At 35.1% G+C, this 16,224-nt stretch overlaps 1 protein-coding gene across 3 annotated transcripts in view; it reads right to left on the reverse strand.

Moving 5' to 3' along the window:
• LOC145279813 (uncharacterized) overlaps window positions 1–2,487 on the reverse strand; it is a 254,115-nt gene extending 251,628 nt beyond the window's left edge. For 2 of the 3 annotated variants that reach the window (XM_080131179.1, XM_080131176.1), the window contains exon 1: window positions 2,032–2,487. The gene's annotated coding sequence lies outside the window, so the exon portion shown is untranslated. The remainder of the gene's footprint in view (window positions 1–2,031) is intronic. The other variant, XM_080131178.1, reaches the window with a different exon arrangement.
• Window positions 2,488–16,224: the final 13,737 nt, after the last annotated feature.

Raw genomic sequence — 16,224 nt, forward strand, 5'->3', positions numbered from 1 at the left:
TTAGTAGGCGATTTTTATCATTATTTATTTGCTTATTTTTTTAGAGTAAAACTATTTGGTGCTTCTACAGAATTTGAACCGGATCGACTTTTGCCAAATGAAATCTAAAACTTTAGTTAAAAAGAAAAAGAAAAAGAAAAAGTTAGGTTCAAATTCTGTAGAAGTACGAAAAATTTTAGCGCTAACCGTAGCTAAGCTAGTGTCGTCTGCCTCTTTCATTGCTTCTACCATTTCCGGTTTGCATAAAATTCGTACCAGTGGGTTTTCTCCAATAAAAATCCCGAAATGTTAACAAACATTGATTTTATGCATAAAATAACAGAAAATAAACCTAATATTTGTTGAATGACACATCGTGTTTTGGGAGTAAATGCATACCCACTTCAAATTTATCAAAACAAAATCTTTGGAGTTCATCGTAAATTGTAAACATTTTACAAAATCCCAAACGGACCCTTGTCGTAAATTTAAAACAATTTAATTTTAAAACCAGATCCCTTAATAAAATTTGATGTTATTTACATCTTTTTTTTTAATGTTTTTTTTTTTTTTAAGCAAAAAAAAAAATAAATAAATTTAAAAAAATTAAGTAAATTGGTTAGGCTAGTCGAAGACGACCCGAAAGCTCCCTTTTTATTAACTAGTGGCAGTGCACGCACTGTCACTACACTGCAGCACTAGCAGTGCAGCACTGCACTGAGGAAGGCGCCACTCCACTCACTCATTTCCCAGGAGTACTTACCCTTGATCCGCACTTTCTAATGCAAAGTGTGGTACTCATGCAGAGAGTGATCCGTGCTGAAATAATAACGTTATTATTTTAAAAGCGATTCTTAACATGGGGAGGGTGTTTTGTACCTATTGTGTACTTTAACCTTACGATTGAATTAAAAAAAAAAAACATATCATAAAACTTTAGTTAAACGTGGAAATACGATTTTTAAAAAATAGCGCGGATCACTCTCTGCATTTAGCACCCAAAGAATTTAAGCAAATGAACATCAAGTACAATTTTTTTTAGACTTTGGTATGACTCAGAGGATTGAACCCGAGTCTCCGACTCATTAGGGAACAGTCTTTTTTTTTCTTTTAACTCAACAAATTATAAAGAATTAGAAAATTAAATTATTAGTTTGAAATTAATTTCAAATGATTTTTTTATTATTAATACTAAACTTAAGAATTATCTTGAACTTTTCAGCTTTAAGATAGCTGCTATTAAAACATTATCTTAACCAAATTAGTCCTACTTTTATTTAGGTACTTGTGCAGTTTAAGAACCGTTCTGAAATAATGTCATTTAGAAAAATATTCTTAACATGGGGTTAGGGAGAGACTTAACTATTCTGTACTTTTATTTAAACAATTTAATAAACAAAAGATAAAAATTGAATTTAACTTGAAAATCCTATCAAAATAATATGGTGCGTAAACTGCACAAACACTTTTATTTGGTTTAATTAATAATTTTATGATTAAATAATAGTGATAATCATGTTATAATTTAATAAGCAAACAATATCGTAATAACGGTATATTTTGGTTATTAAATTATTAACTGAAAACTGGGCCAAATAAAAACTAGGACTAATTTCAATAGCAGCCATCTTAAAGCTGAAAAGTTCAAGATAACCAACTTAAGAAATTTTATTTTCTTGAAAGTAGTTAAAAGTGCAGTTCATCAATATTTGGGAAAGTGAAAGGAGAAACTTCGGTAGATATTATTTGTATACTATAATATGAAACGTGGTAAAAAAAAAAGTCAAGTAAAATTCCCCATGCAGACTTGCACGTTACGACGAATGCTCTTGTTGGTGAGAATTTAGTAAGAAAGCAACAGCATTGATCGTTAATGGACGGAGAATTTCTTTTTGAGATTATTTATTTCTTAAATTTGCGACATGGAGACAAGAGAGGCGCGTGTGTGTGAGAGAGAAAAGCACCCCCATCCCTGCAGCAATAATAATAACGAAAGGGTGTGGGTCCGTTGTTGTTAACATCACATAACAAAATAGAATAAAATTCGTTTACCTGATGGGTTTTTACTGCTAAGTATTAATTGTCTCCGCCAAAGTTACGTTTCCGTTTCTTTTTCCCACAGAATCGACATCCAGTCCAGTCGGAAATTCTCCTTAACGAGCCACAATTTAAAGTCGGTCCGATGGGAGACAAGAAAGCTGAACATGGATGACAGAAAGAGAGAGAGAGAGGGAGGGAGTCGATGAGGGGGAAAGGGGGGAGGAAGAGGTTTGAATGGAGAAGGCAAAATTGCACGTTTCTCTCTTACGGTTTTAGTTGCGTTTCAGTTGCGTCCCATCAACACTATGACAGATTTTGTTACATGCTCTGTCACGTTTATGTTTGGAATAGCATTTACATCAGTCTGTCACGCTTACGTTTGAGATCGCATTTTCTTTCAACTGTCGTGTTTATGCTTAAAATCGAACTTACGGTAGTCTGTCACGTTATTTAGAAACGATATTTTGGACTGCCTAGTGCCTGTCAAGATTATGCTTGAAATAGAATTTTTCGTTGAGTTATTAAATTTTTTGCATGAGGTAGAATTTTCAGCAGTCTGTCATGTTAATATGTATGAAATCGTATTTTTCAACGATTAAAATAACATGCATGTAGCAGTTTGTCACAGTCATGATTGGAATACCATTTAGCAGTTTGTCACATAAATGACTGGAATAGAAATTAGCATTTTGACACATCATGATTGGAATAGAAATTAGCAGTTTGCCACATTAATTACTAAAATAGCATTTAGTAGTCTGTCACGTTCATAACTGAAATAGCATTTAGCAGTTTATCACATTAATGACTGGAATAGCATCTGGTAGTCTGTCACGTTCCTGATTAAAATAGAATTTAGCAGTCTGTCACGTTCAATGGTTGGTATAATATTTAACATTCTGTCATGTTTATAACTGGAATAGAATTCAGCAGTCTGTCACGTTCATGACCAGAATAGCATTCAACAGTCTGTCACGTTCATGATTGAAATAGCATTCAGCAGTCTGTCAAGTTCATGATTGGTATAGTATTTAGCAGTCTGCCACGTTTATGACTGGAATAGCAACAGAAAATAAACAGTGAGTGTTGAGAAGAAAACAGAAAATGTAAAAAGGAATGTGAAAAAGGCTAATATATAACATTTACCAATGTGCCATTATCACTGAAGGTATGAGGTGCCTTCAATAAGTTTCCAGACCTTTTTTGTTCAGGCATTTAGAATTGTCGTAGAGTCTTGAAAGTTCAGTATGTTATTGCAATACATCTTATTAGATGACTGACCAATTTTTATGATTTCAGATTCAAATGAACAGCTACAACAGGAATTGGGATACACCCTACTAACACCTGATTATCACAACTGGTGAATTTCAAAAATGCAATCTGGACGTGAGGACTTAGAAGAACGATATGCAATAAAATTCTGTTTTAAATTTGAAAAAAATTCCACAGAAACGTATGGAATGCTATAGACTGCTTTTGGATCATCTTGCATGAATCAAGCATCATTTTTTGAGTGTCAAAGGAGATTCAAGGAAGTTAAGGAATCTGTGAGGGATAATAATAGGTATTGGAGGAGTAAGGAAGTCAGAACACCAGAGTTGATTGGCCAAATAAAGAATTTCATGGATAAGGACTGTCGTGTGTCTATAGAGACAATAAGTGCACAGTTTGGTGTAAGTGTGAGAACTGTACACACAATTATTCATGAAAATCTGAAGATGTGGAAGATTTGCGCAAATGCTCCAGTCCACAACTCCATCCTTATCACAGATTATTTGACCAAGATGGGCATCAAGACAGTTCCTCACCCTCCCTATAGCTCCCTGTGACTTTTGGTTATTCCCAAAGCTCAAAGAAAATCTTCAAGGCTGTCGTTATGTTGACAAGGGTCATTGACACGCTCACACAAGAGGACTTCCATGGGGATTTCCAGAAATTGTTGGAACAGTACAAGTGCATTGCAGCCGGAGGGAATTACTTTGGAGAGAACTAGTTTCGTGTGTGTACTATCAATAAAAGTGGCCATACAAAAAAGTCTTGAAATTTATTGAAGGCACTTCGTATTTGTTTAGAATTAAAAACTTAAAATTCTAAGATTCTTTGCCCTCCTGAATTGAGAAATAAAAAAATTTATCAATACAGGCAATTTTTTATTTATTTATTTATTTTTTTTTTTTTTTATTATTATTATTATTATTATTATTATTATTATTATTATTATTATTATTATTAATAATAATGATAATGATAATGATAATAAAAATATTTATTTATCTAATTTATAAAACTCACTATGTCTGTCCGTCTCCATATTTTAGAACTTCAAAAACTAAAAGTTGCAGAGCAGCACTAGGAGCCTCAAATGATTGGATTTTTAGGGACTGTTCTTTTATGGGTCTTCAGCCAGTTAAAATAATTTTTATGGAGTCAAAAATGGGTCAAAATTGAAAAAATCGTTATACATTTTGTACATTCATCTTAGTTTATTTTTAATCAGTTTATATGAGTGTCACATTGGTACAGTGGTAACGTCACCAGCTATGAATGTTACAGTTTTGCTTTTGGTTTTGATTCTAGCTAATGGCACCCAAATACTTTTTTTTTACTTTTGAAATCATGACTCTATAATAATATAATACAAAATCTGGACAAATTAAAATATCATATTTAAGCATATTTTACAACCGGGCAAAGCTAGGTGCCCCCTGCTTGTTAATTTTAAAATGTTTAACAATGATTTAGAATAAAGATTTTAAATACTTTTATAATCCTGCCACTCACAGCTCACATCAATTTTTTTTTTTTTGTTAAAAAAATCTCATTTCTGTGTGTGTGTATATATAATATAAATAAAGAAGAAAAAAAATTAAGCAAATTTTTTTTATTATTATTTACTCACTCAGAGTTTTCACATCAAGTCTTCTTAATGAGATGAATTGTTTATTTATATTTTTATCTTCAAAGGATGTTATGTTTTTCATCTTTCAATACTAATCCCCAGTTTGTGCCCGTACCATTCATCTGTATGTTCAAATTACAGCTGCTTGCACAGTTCCCGGTGAACAACGTTCATCATCCAATTATGTCACTTTTATATTCCATTTAGGCTAGTTTACTACATTTAATTATGGTCTACCATTTCATCTCTTTGTTCAAGGATCTACATTGTTCTTCAGATGCTGCACTTCCATTTCTTGTTCTCTTTCGATGGAGGAGCAGTCCTTCACAACTGAGACGATTTTTTATTTTTGTACCTTTATATTTATATGTAGCCATTAATGTTTGTATAAATAAAATTAATATACCTGCTCTGTTCACTCATTGAGCACTATTTTGGTAGACACATGTTGTTTCATTGGATGTACTTCTAGGAAACTAAACTCTACTGGCTATATATATATATATATATATATATATATATATATATATATATATATATATGTTGTTTGTTTTGGTTTTAGCGATATGTTTTGAATGAATTCAATTATTTACTAAAGCTCATTTTTACCTAAATGCGAGCTGGGAATAATTTTCCCTTTAACCATTTGGTACCCCCACATGGGGAGCGGTATATATATTATTTTTAAAATGTAATTATCCACTGACACGTGTTTCATTGTCTACGACTCATCAGAGTGGCTGAATATAGCGAGATTCGAATAAAAACAAAATCGAATCCGTTCACTTGATGGAAGGTCATAAGAATTAAATGACAGTCACTCGGAAGAAAAAAGATGTAAGTGTGACACACAAAATAACACACATGCTATCGTATTAATATATAGATATGTATTCAATTTCTTGGGTGATAACTATACTGCATGACTTCCCATTCTCTTTCTTTATGTCATTTTAATCAGAGGTAAGAAGATCCATAGTAAAAGTAATTGTCTTTAAATTGTGATAAATGATTCAGATTAAATAAAACGGTGATTACTCTTTAGTGTCGTTTATTTTATTTGTTCTGGTTTTAATTAGTTATTTTATCTTTTTTTAGGTTTGTTAATTATTTTAAGTGCATTCATTGTTTTTTGTTTGTTTGTTTGTTTGTTTTAATTGAAGCCACTATCTGCAACTGATTGAATGGAAGAGATTAACATTGAACTTAGTCGCAAAGACAAAAAAGGTTGGACGCTTATAACATGTTTCTCCCCTTCCAACATTTTTTGTTATTCAATTGAAAAAAAAATTGGTACTTATCCAGTTCTACCTTAGTATCAATAAATTATAATTCCATAAAACCTTTTTGTTAGGTTATACCAAAATTCATGCAAATGCATCCAGTATTTTTGTTTTCATAAAATAAAATAAAATTTAATTGATAAATGTTTTATCTGACTAACAACCCACTCAGAGTGACGTCCCCTGAATGACGTCACTTCTTTCATTATAGTAAAGGATCAGTAGGTGCCATGTTAGTTAGTCAAAACTTATATACACATGTTTTGTCCTTCAATCTTACGAATTGGTGTCAGAAGCAAGATAAATAAAAAAAAAAAGATGTGACACTACACGCAAAAACGTTTAAAATCATAAGCGTCTTGTCAATCGAGATAAAAACAGAGCAGTAGAAAACGATAAAAAAATGAGTAGCAAAACAATCACCCAGCTGTAACAGTCTAATTTCTACCAAACTGAATAATAAGCGAAATGGATAAAAAGATTTTTTTTAAAAATCGAACAGTGTCTGGAATAGACAAACAACCAAAAAGCAAACAAATAAACTCATAAATCTATTACATGGGTGATAAAGCAGAAGATATACTAGACACCTTCAACCTTTCACTAGACAAATTACAAACATGTAACACGGTCAAAGAAAGGCTCAACAGACATTTACAGCTACCACAAATGCAATGTATGAAAGGGCTAGATTTAACAGCTGATTCCAACAAGAAGCCCAAGCAAGCTGCTCATGGAAAGACGATTTAGAACCAACATTCCAATCCATCAAAACCTGCTTAACCGTAGATTGCATAACTTAGGTGCCTTCTATAAGAGAGTCAATAGGCAAAAAGCCCAACAGTGCAACACACACTACATCTGACACAAGAAAAAAGAGTTGCCAGCATTTGAGACCAGAATGAGGGTATGGATAAGAGATCGAAATGGTGAGAGTCCAGAAGGCACCATCATCAATGCCACCTCCACACCTCTTGCAGACTTGTGTGAAAATCATCTGACAAAATCGCCGGCACATCATAGTCAAACCAACACAAAGAAGTGGAAGCAAGCTGGTAGCCAACCAAATGTAAAACCACTTCTCCAACATCCACAAATATACAAAAACGTCCCCTTACAACATTTTCTGATACTCACTCATAAAGGAACAATGACTAGATTCGGACGGATATCAAAACCACCAATCAAGCTGGACCTTTAATTAAAAAAAAATCTGACCACGTCACATACACAAATTAACTATAAAAAGAAAAAGGGGAGATGTATCTAACAACACACTCAGAGTGACGTTCACTGAATGACGCCACTTTTTTCTTTATAATAAAAGATCAGGCAGTTGCCATCTTGGTCGCAACCTATATACACGTGTCTTGTTGTCCTTCAAGCTTACAAACACAACAGTAAACGATTTTTAGCCTATATTATTAATTTGACTGTGTGATATTTAAACTTTAAATTATGCCCCTTGGCGATTAAAGTAATCAGGAAATTGCAGACGAACATTTTACTGTTAAAATGCGTTTTTCTTGTTGATAAAATACTTGATGGATATGTGTTTGGTGTACTAAATATCTTTTTAACCTCACACATAAGTGCATAATAAACTTTTTATCTCATTTTGTTTATTTTCTTTTTACAAGTTTTTAATATTGGCGTAAAACTAGATAAGCACCAAAATATTTTTTTTATTTTTGATTGAACACCAAATTTTCAGATTTGATATTAAAAAAAGAGACAGCTAACATATACAACACATACCCTTCACATATAAAAACAACTTCGTTTTTTTTTTTTTAGTATACATAATTTGGTAAAAGTACAAACAACTTAACACCCAAAAACTAACTAATTATATATATATATATATATATATATATATATATATATATATATATATAGATAGAGAGAGAGAGAGAGAGAGAGAGAGAGGGGGGGGAGAGAGAATATATAAGATGCATTAAAATGAAATTCTCGGTGCTTACTTAAATTTGACTCCTGTATTTAAAACTGCTTGTAAAAAGAAAATAAACCAAAAAACTTATGTAATTATGTGTTCGATTAAAAAAAAAAGATAGTATACCAAAAATTATGCAAATTTATTCAGTATTTTTGTTGTAAAAAAAATTGATTTTCACATTCTTTCATTGGCCATTTTTCACCTTCATTAAGGTCAATGCCAAAGTGACACAACTCAAAATTTAAGAGTCAACAAAGCCTCTCTCTCACACTATGTTAAGAATATTCCAAAATTTGCATGAGGATGATTGGATTTTGTTTTACAATAAAAAATATTGGATGAATTTGTGTAAATTTTGATCTAGTTTTTTTTTTGTTGTTATTGTTTTTAACCCTGACAGGTAAATACATAATAAATTGTTTGTGCAATTGTTCCAGAGGGTCAAAAGGTGTGAAGACGCCAATCAACCATGCAATTAAGAAAGTAGACACAAGGCAAAAAGGTAACAGTAATAACAAAGAGATGACAAACACAGATGATCAGTTAAAAATGATAGAATTGTGTTTTATTTACTAAGAGAAAATAATAAATTTTATGGCAATGGGGATTTTGCATCACAAGAACGAGTATGTAACAGGGTTGAAATTCATGCGTTCATGAGGTAGGATAGCATGCCTCAGGTTGGTCCGAGCTGTGTAGACAGGAATCTGATGCTGGAAACTGGGCATCTGTGTGCACTGGAACAGGCAGTTAGATGTTAGAGGCCGCTGAAGCTGGTGGCTGGGACCGCTGGAGTTGCAGTAAGCTGCAGGAGTGAGCTGGAGCTGCTGGAAGCTGCAGAAGTCGATGGCTGTAGAGAGAAGTCTCAGAGAGCAGGCAATAGCAGAGAGTAAAATGTGTATCGCATTCAGGTAATTTGTAAGTCATCTTCAAAAGAATGGTTTGAATCACATTAATAGTTGGTAGTAAGCCCTGAAAAAGGCTGTTTGAACTACTGCTGTTGAGTCCTTCAGCTGCTGGGCTCATCAACTTGACAAAAGCACATCAAAGTCAAGACCAGGGAGTCTCCTTGTTCCCTAGCCATGTTGGAGATTTACTAAGAAACTCGGCAGCTTCATGGAAAAGCATTCTGGTTACAGAAATTGACTCAATGAATAAACAATTGACTATAATTAATTTCAAGCAGGATTTCTTACAGTAAAAAATGTCTTCAGTGTTTCTTGATTGCGCATATATTAATCCTGGTTTGAAAATAAAGTTGGTTGTTTTTGTTTGGTTGTGAGAAATTAAGTTTTATGTGTTTTTACTTTGTTGTTGAAAAAAAGCTGTCACTATTTTTAGCATGGTCCTGACATGTTTGGGAGTGTCTATCTCTACTGATGGGCATATTCGTCTTTGTTTACGAAAATGGGAGCGGTAACCTGACATAATTATATTTTTTTTTACTATTGAGGTAAAACTAGATAAGCACCAAATTCTCTATTGATAGTTTTAACATGTGAAAATGATTTGTATGACTTTTTAAATGTTAAAAGTACAAAATAGTTAACACTTGAGAACTTATAAACCAAACAAAATGGCGAAACCAGCATAGTTTTAACAGGAGTCTCAAACTCAATGCCACAAAATAGCCATTATATGGAATGGGACATTAGTGTAATAGGCCAGAAGCAGAGAATGCTTCTATTGAGTAGCCTTCTTATAACATAATTGGAGTGACGTTTTTGAATTTTTGAGATGAGGACTGGTTATTTGTATTATTTGGATTCATCAGACTACTGTTCTCATCTTGAATGTGATTTTCACAATGTTTCGGGCAATGCAACCTTCGATCTTCTTCAGGTGTATCTTGTTGAACTTGGGAATGTTTCTGTCAAACTCTGGAATTTGGCCAGAATTTGGAGCGGAACCCTTTATTTACTTCACGAGGGTAGCATGCTTTTGTTCTGTCAGCCATGACTGGATAGAGGTCCTAAGTAACTCCGCAAGGACCCGTGGTGCAGTGGTTAGAGTACTTAGAAAAATCAATTGCAAAAAATAATATCCTCCTGAAGGTTGAAGGTTCTATCCTCAGTGTGGGTAAGCAAAAAATACAACTGCAAATTACTTAGGACCTCTATCCAGTCATGGCTGATAGAACAAGAGCATGCTACCTCTGAGAAGTAAATAAAGGGTTCCACTTGAAATTCCATCTAAATTCTCAAGTTCCACAGAAATATTCCCGAGTTCGACAAGATACACATGAAGGTCTTAGATTACACAGACCGAAATGTTGGGAAAATCACACTCAAGATCAGAACAGTAATCCAATGAATCCAAATAATATGAATAATTGGAATGTTTTTCTCCGCAGTGCATCCCTCTGGAGCCCATGATGCATCCACTTTTGGATAAAAATGAGATGCACAGAACACCACTGCCACTTTTTCTCTTTTGGCCAAACATATTTCCCAAACTGCCTTGGTCTCGTGATTGCTTTGACGAAAACAGCACACATTATGTGCACTCACACACAAGCACACTATTCTGGTATGTAAGATTTTTCTCTAATACATACACATATAGTCTTCTACTCGGACTTTGTTGAACACATTCTTGTGAACTCCATTTCATAGCAAACATCATTCTCAATGGACACTTCGCTTCTATATGTATTATACAAACATAACATAACCCTTTCTGCAAACACACGATTCTGGTTAAATTCTCTTTATAACATGTTCTCATGAACATAAATTCATAGCGAACCCACTCAGGTTCATGATCAATAAATTGCTTTGTTGCACGGTTCATCGTTTTCGGGTTGTTGCTTTGTTTTCATTGCGGCTTGTTAATTTAACACATAACAATGTAGGAGTAGTGGCATTGGTCAAGTGTCACCCCAGTGGTGCTCAAGCGTTACACCATTTCTACTCAAGTGTTGTATCAACACTGCCCAAATGTTGGCAAAAAACTTCTAAACAATCTTCTCTTCTCTCATTGATTTTTTTTCTCAATAAAGGCTTTCATAAATGTTATTCATAAAGAAACATAGACATGTGACGTAACGGATAAAGTACTAAGTAAAAATCAGTTCTAAACAACACCCTTCTATAAGTTGAAAGTTCAATCCTCAGTGCGGGGCGATACTAATAATACACTTATGAATTACCTAACATTTCTTCCTGGTCTTGGCTGATGGAATGAAAGTACCTCCGCAGATTAAATAAAGGCTTGAAATTCTGTAAAGATTCCTGAATTCAACAAAAAAATTCCTGCGTTCGACAAGATACACCTAAAGACGTCAGAGGTTACGAAGGTTGTTCCAAAAGTAAGGCCTCCTATTTTTTAACTAAAAAACTAAAATGTTGAAGAGCTACAAAGATGAGAGTGCTACTATTAAAATGAGCGACTTTTTGTGCTCTAGAATTTATGCAGCTAAATGCATCTAAAACCAAACTCCTATCTTTACATCATCAACGCTCTGATCCACATTTGGCATCAATTAAAATGGATGGCTCTCATCTTGGGGAGGCTCCATGCTTTGACAAGCTTCTGGGTTTGACCTTTACTCTTTTACTCCTGATCTGAAATGGAACACGTACATCAAGTCTGTTGCGCAAGTCGCTGGGAAAATGGTGGTATTCTTCTACCGCTCCAGAAGATATCTCACTACTGATGCAATTCTCTATCTGTCTAAAATCCAAGTACGTCCAAGGATGGAGTACTGCTCCCACATCTGGGCTGGAGCTGCTAAAAACAGCCTATACTGCCTTGACAGAGTACAAAATAGACTTTGTGGCTTAGTGGGGGATGCCCTTTTCCCTTCCCTGCAACCTCTCTCCCACAGAAGAGACGTTGCGAGCCTGTCTTTGTTTTATCGTTATTTCCATGGCAAGTGCTCGTTTGAGCTTCAATCTCTGGTCCCCCCTCGCCAATCTTTCACGAAAAACACCTGTTTTGCTGAAACCACTGTCAGTAATTTTGCCCACTCTTTATCTGTGCCTAAATCAAAACGTAGATTCCATGAATAAAGCTTCTTTCTTAGAAGTACACACCTGTGGAACTCTCTTCCGTTTGCTTGTTTCCCACCTAACTACAACTTGGATGTCTTCAAGTCCAACATAAACAAATTCCTGATGAATCGCCCCCTTAAGTAAGACACTTTATCAAATCTCCAATACTAAAGATTACTATGATACTATCCCATTAAATTACTGTACACGCAATGACCCTTATCCCTGAGTGGCTTATGGGCCTTGATAAATGGTGACCTCCATGTAAAAAAAAAATTTACTTTCTTACATAGTCACCACCATTCTCAGTGCACTTTTGCCAGGCTTTTTGATGCTTCAGTCATAATAGTCTGGGACGCGCTTTGTCATTCATATCTCTGTCACAACTCTGAATTCAACGAACTCATCTCCTAACTGAGCTGACATCAACTGCATTGGCTTCATAAAGGTTCAACAGGCGCCAGTGAATGTTGTTCGGTTCGATTTTTTTCTGCATGGAGGAACTCAATAACGCATCTCTGCTTCTGATGCACGTTCATGACAGGGGTTGCTTTCTTAGAGTCTCATACTGTTGATATCTGCAACAAAAAGATGAAACTTTCAGTTCATTAATACATGTTCAGTCATCATAACAATACAATTTGCAATCTCCTTTGATCCATTTGGGTGGAATTAAAAGATGAGAGGCATTACTTTTGAGATGCCACTTGTACATCGGTTGAAACGTTGTAAAAATAAAATGCAAGATGAGAACAGTAGTCCGAATAATCCAAATAATATGGATGCTATAAAAATATAAACATCAACTTTTTAAAAAGTTTTTTAGACGTCGGATGAACCATATAATCTGAAGTTTTTACATTATATAAGCTGATATGGAGGGGGGAACGGTATATACAGTTATAGTCCCCCACCACAGTTGCTCAATATTGGTTTTGCTTCTGATTTTCAGACAATTAATATCAAAGGGTGGTAAAGGTTTTTATAAATCAAATTTGGAATTTCTAATTAGATAGGTCACCAGAACCAACACCCATCTGTGCTAATTGTCAATATACAAGATTAATTAATTTATAGGAGGAGTTTATAACTGATAATTTTCCCATGACGATCTTAGTAAATGTCTTCATTTTATTTTGAAATGATTTATAGGTCACTAACCAGAAAATACCTATCCATTATAGCATACTAGACAGACAATTCTTGAGGATTCATTTTTGTTGGTAAAATGAACACAACTTATAGTCCAATCAATATAACGCAAAAATACCCAACCACAAAGAAATTGCAAGAATTTGTTTATTCAGGGGCAAAAATTGTTTTAGTTTCATTGCTTTATTACATACGAGCAAATTCAGATTCAATCAATCTATCCACTTTATTGGCAAAAAATACAAATCAAACATATATATAGAGAACTCTGTTAAGGCAGGATGAGCTGCTTCTAGCAGTAGAACGATACCACCATTTTTCCAGCAACCATGGCAACAAATTTGATGTACGTGTTCCATTTCAGATTAGGAGTAAAGGTCAGACCCAGAAGATTGTCAAAACATGGAGCCTCCCCAAGACGAGAGCTATTCATTTCAATTGATGCCAGACAGGGATTAGAGCATTGATGATGGAAAGATAGAAGCTTGGTTTTAGATGCATTAAAATTAACCAGCCACTCCTTTCCCATTGTAATGTGTAATGCTCAAGATCAGAGAAGAGAAAATCAGAGAGAACTTAGTCATTTACAGCCTTTATTGTGTTACCATAGATGGTAGTGTTGTCCTGAATTACCATAGATGGTAGTTATCTATGAATGATCTTAGCATATGATTTGGAAGATCATTGTATATCAGAAAAAGAGTTGGGCCCAGGATGGACCCCTGGGAAACTCCAGCATTAATACTGTGAGCTTCTGATTTCTGCCCATCAACCACTACTCTTATGAACCTATCAGATAGAAATTATTTAATAATTGAGAAGGCATTTCCAGCTATACTGTAGCTTGAGATCTTGTGGAGTAGACCTTTATGGCATACTCTATCAAAGGACTTTAATCTGTTAAAAGTAATTGCCCTCGAAAGGAAGCACCCATCGAGAGATTCGTTAATCCTATGAGATATAACTGTTGGCACATCTGCTGTAGATCTAGCGGAATGGAAACCATATTGCATTTCACTAAGAAGGTTACTTTTGCTGAGGTGGTTGACCACTCTATTTAAAACAGATACCTCAGCAGCTTACTCATGATGCACAGGATACTTATTACTTACTTTGTATGAGCACTCACCTGAGATTTTCCAAGGTGTTGGGAAGCATTTCTCCTTAAGACAATCCTTAAATAACTTTGTAAGTATGGGAGTTAGTTTTGGTTGAAGCTTTTTGAGCGCTATAATTGGAATGCGGTCAGGAATCAGTTGTTTTACTAGAATCAAGGTTTTTGATTTAGCTTGGCAACATCACGCACAAATATTTGTATGTCACATAGCATGTTTTCAGACACAGGAGGAAATATGGGGGGTTGGCGGCCTTCATTGCATAGGGTAGAATTAGCTGCAAAGTTCTTGGCAAAGAGTTTGGCTTTGTCTGATGCTGACGAGATTACCTCAGGTCCATTGATGATGGTTGGGATAGACGACACGCTTCTGTTTATGACCGTTTGTTATTTGCCAACATAGTCGGGAACCAACCGCCGCTCAACTACTTTGGACTTGACGGACTGAGTATACAACTCCCTCACGTTTTTTATTACTCTCTTATAGTGGTTGTTGGCAGTCCTAAATGCATTTTTAGTGTCAGTACATTTATTATGCTGGAAGCAATGGAAAAAGTGATTTCTGTGTGCAATGGTAGCAATACATTCTGGAGAGAACCATGGCTGGCTGTTTGGTTTTTGCTGAATGTTTTTGAGGGTATGAAGTATTCTAAACCTACAATTAACCATTCCATCATATACTATATATACTGATACTATAGCGGACACATTCTTTTTAAAGATGGAATGCAAAGGTAGATCTGATAAAAATGTACGGAAGCTATTCCAGTCAGCCTAGAGTATCAATATACTGTATGATGGAGAGGTACATCTGAGGACTTATTACATGTCATTTTTATCTTAACTGATACAACTGAGTGGTTGGAAGATCCCAGTGGAGACAGAATGGAAGATAAACATAGCTCAGGGCAAGTTGTGAGAAAAAGGTCTAGAAGACTTGCATACTGACCATCAGTGTCAGGCACACAGGTGGGTCCGTGTGACTTAGGTTATAAGCAATGGAGAAACTGTGACAGAACCTCTCCTCATCATGTCTTGTTTGAGTGGACTAACCATTCTACATTATGAATATTGAAGTCTCCAAAGAATGAGCAGACAGGATGTCGTCAATGTTTTCAGATATGCTTTTAAAGATAGTAACTCCGCTGTTGTGGGGGCGATAGAGGGCAAATATAAACTCAATGGTGTGAGCAAGTGCAACCTGGAAGCACATATAGGGTAATTTAGGATCCCTACCACATGGAAAGCCATCTTCAATGTAGGCACATATTCCATGTTTATGGAGATCTTGGGGGTCAAATTTTGATGTTAGAGTATCCTTTAATTACGAACTCATCTAGGGAAATAGCTGGTCCAATGCCAGTTTCACTTAGGAAGAATAGGTTTAATTTGGTCTCCTGTACCTGTGTTTCAACCTTTGGAAGGTTGGAATGTAGACCCCTTATGCTGGAGAAAGAGAAATGGTAGTGGGGGGGGGGGGTCTACGTTGGAAGTTGGAGTTCTGGGTTTAATCATGTTTTTTTTCTGGAGACTTTTCATGATGGAGTTGTGGGATTTGTGGAACAGGTCAGCAGACATGGTTAGAGGAGTGCAGAGAAGGAAAGTATGGGAGAAAAAGAAGCAAAAAAAATTTTGTTTTGTAGCACGATAAGGTAAAGCCATAACAATTACCTGCTAATATGGCATCGAGAAGCCCCACCAGAAGCTACTGCATAGTCCAGAATCCATTCACCAAATGGCAATATAGCAGCTCCAGTGCTTTGCACTTGCTGATAGGACAGCCTCACCAGTGGTTAATCCAA

This window comes from Euprymna scolopes, chromosome 7, assembly GCF_053919585.1.
Source record: "Euprymna scolopes isolate OS-2025 chromosome 7, ASM5391958v1, whole genome shotgun sequence".
Taxonomy (NCBI): Eukaryota; Metazoa; Mollusca; class Cephalopoda; order Sepiida; family Sepiolidae; genus Euprymna; species Euprymna scolopes.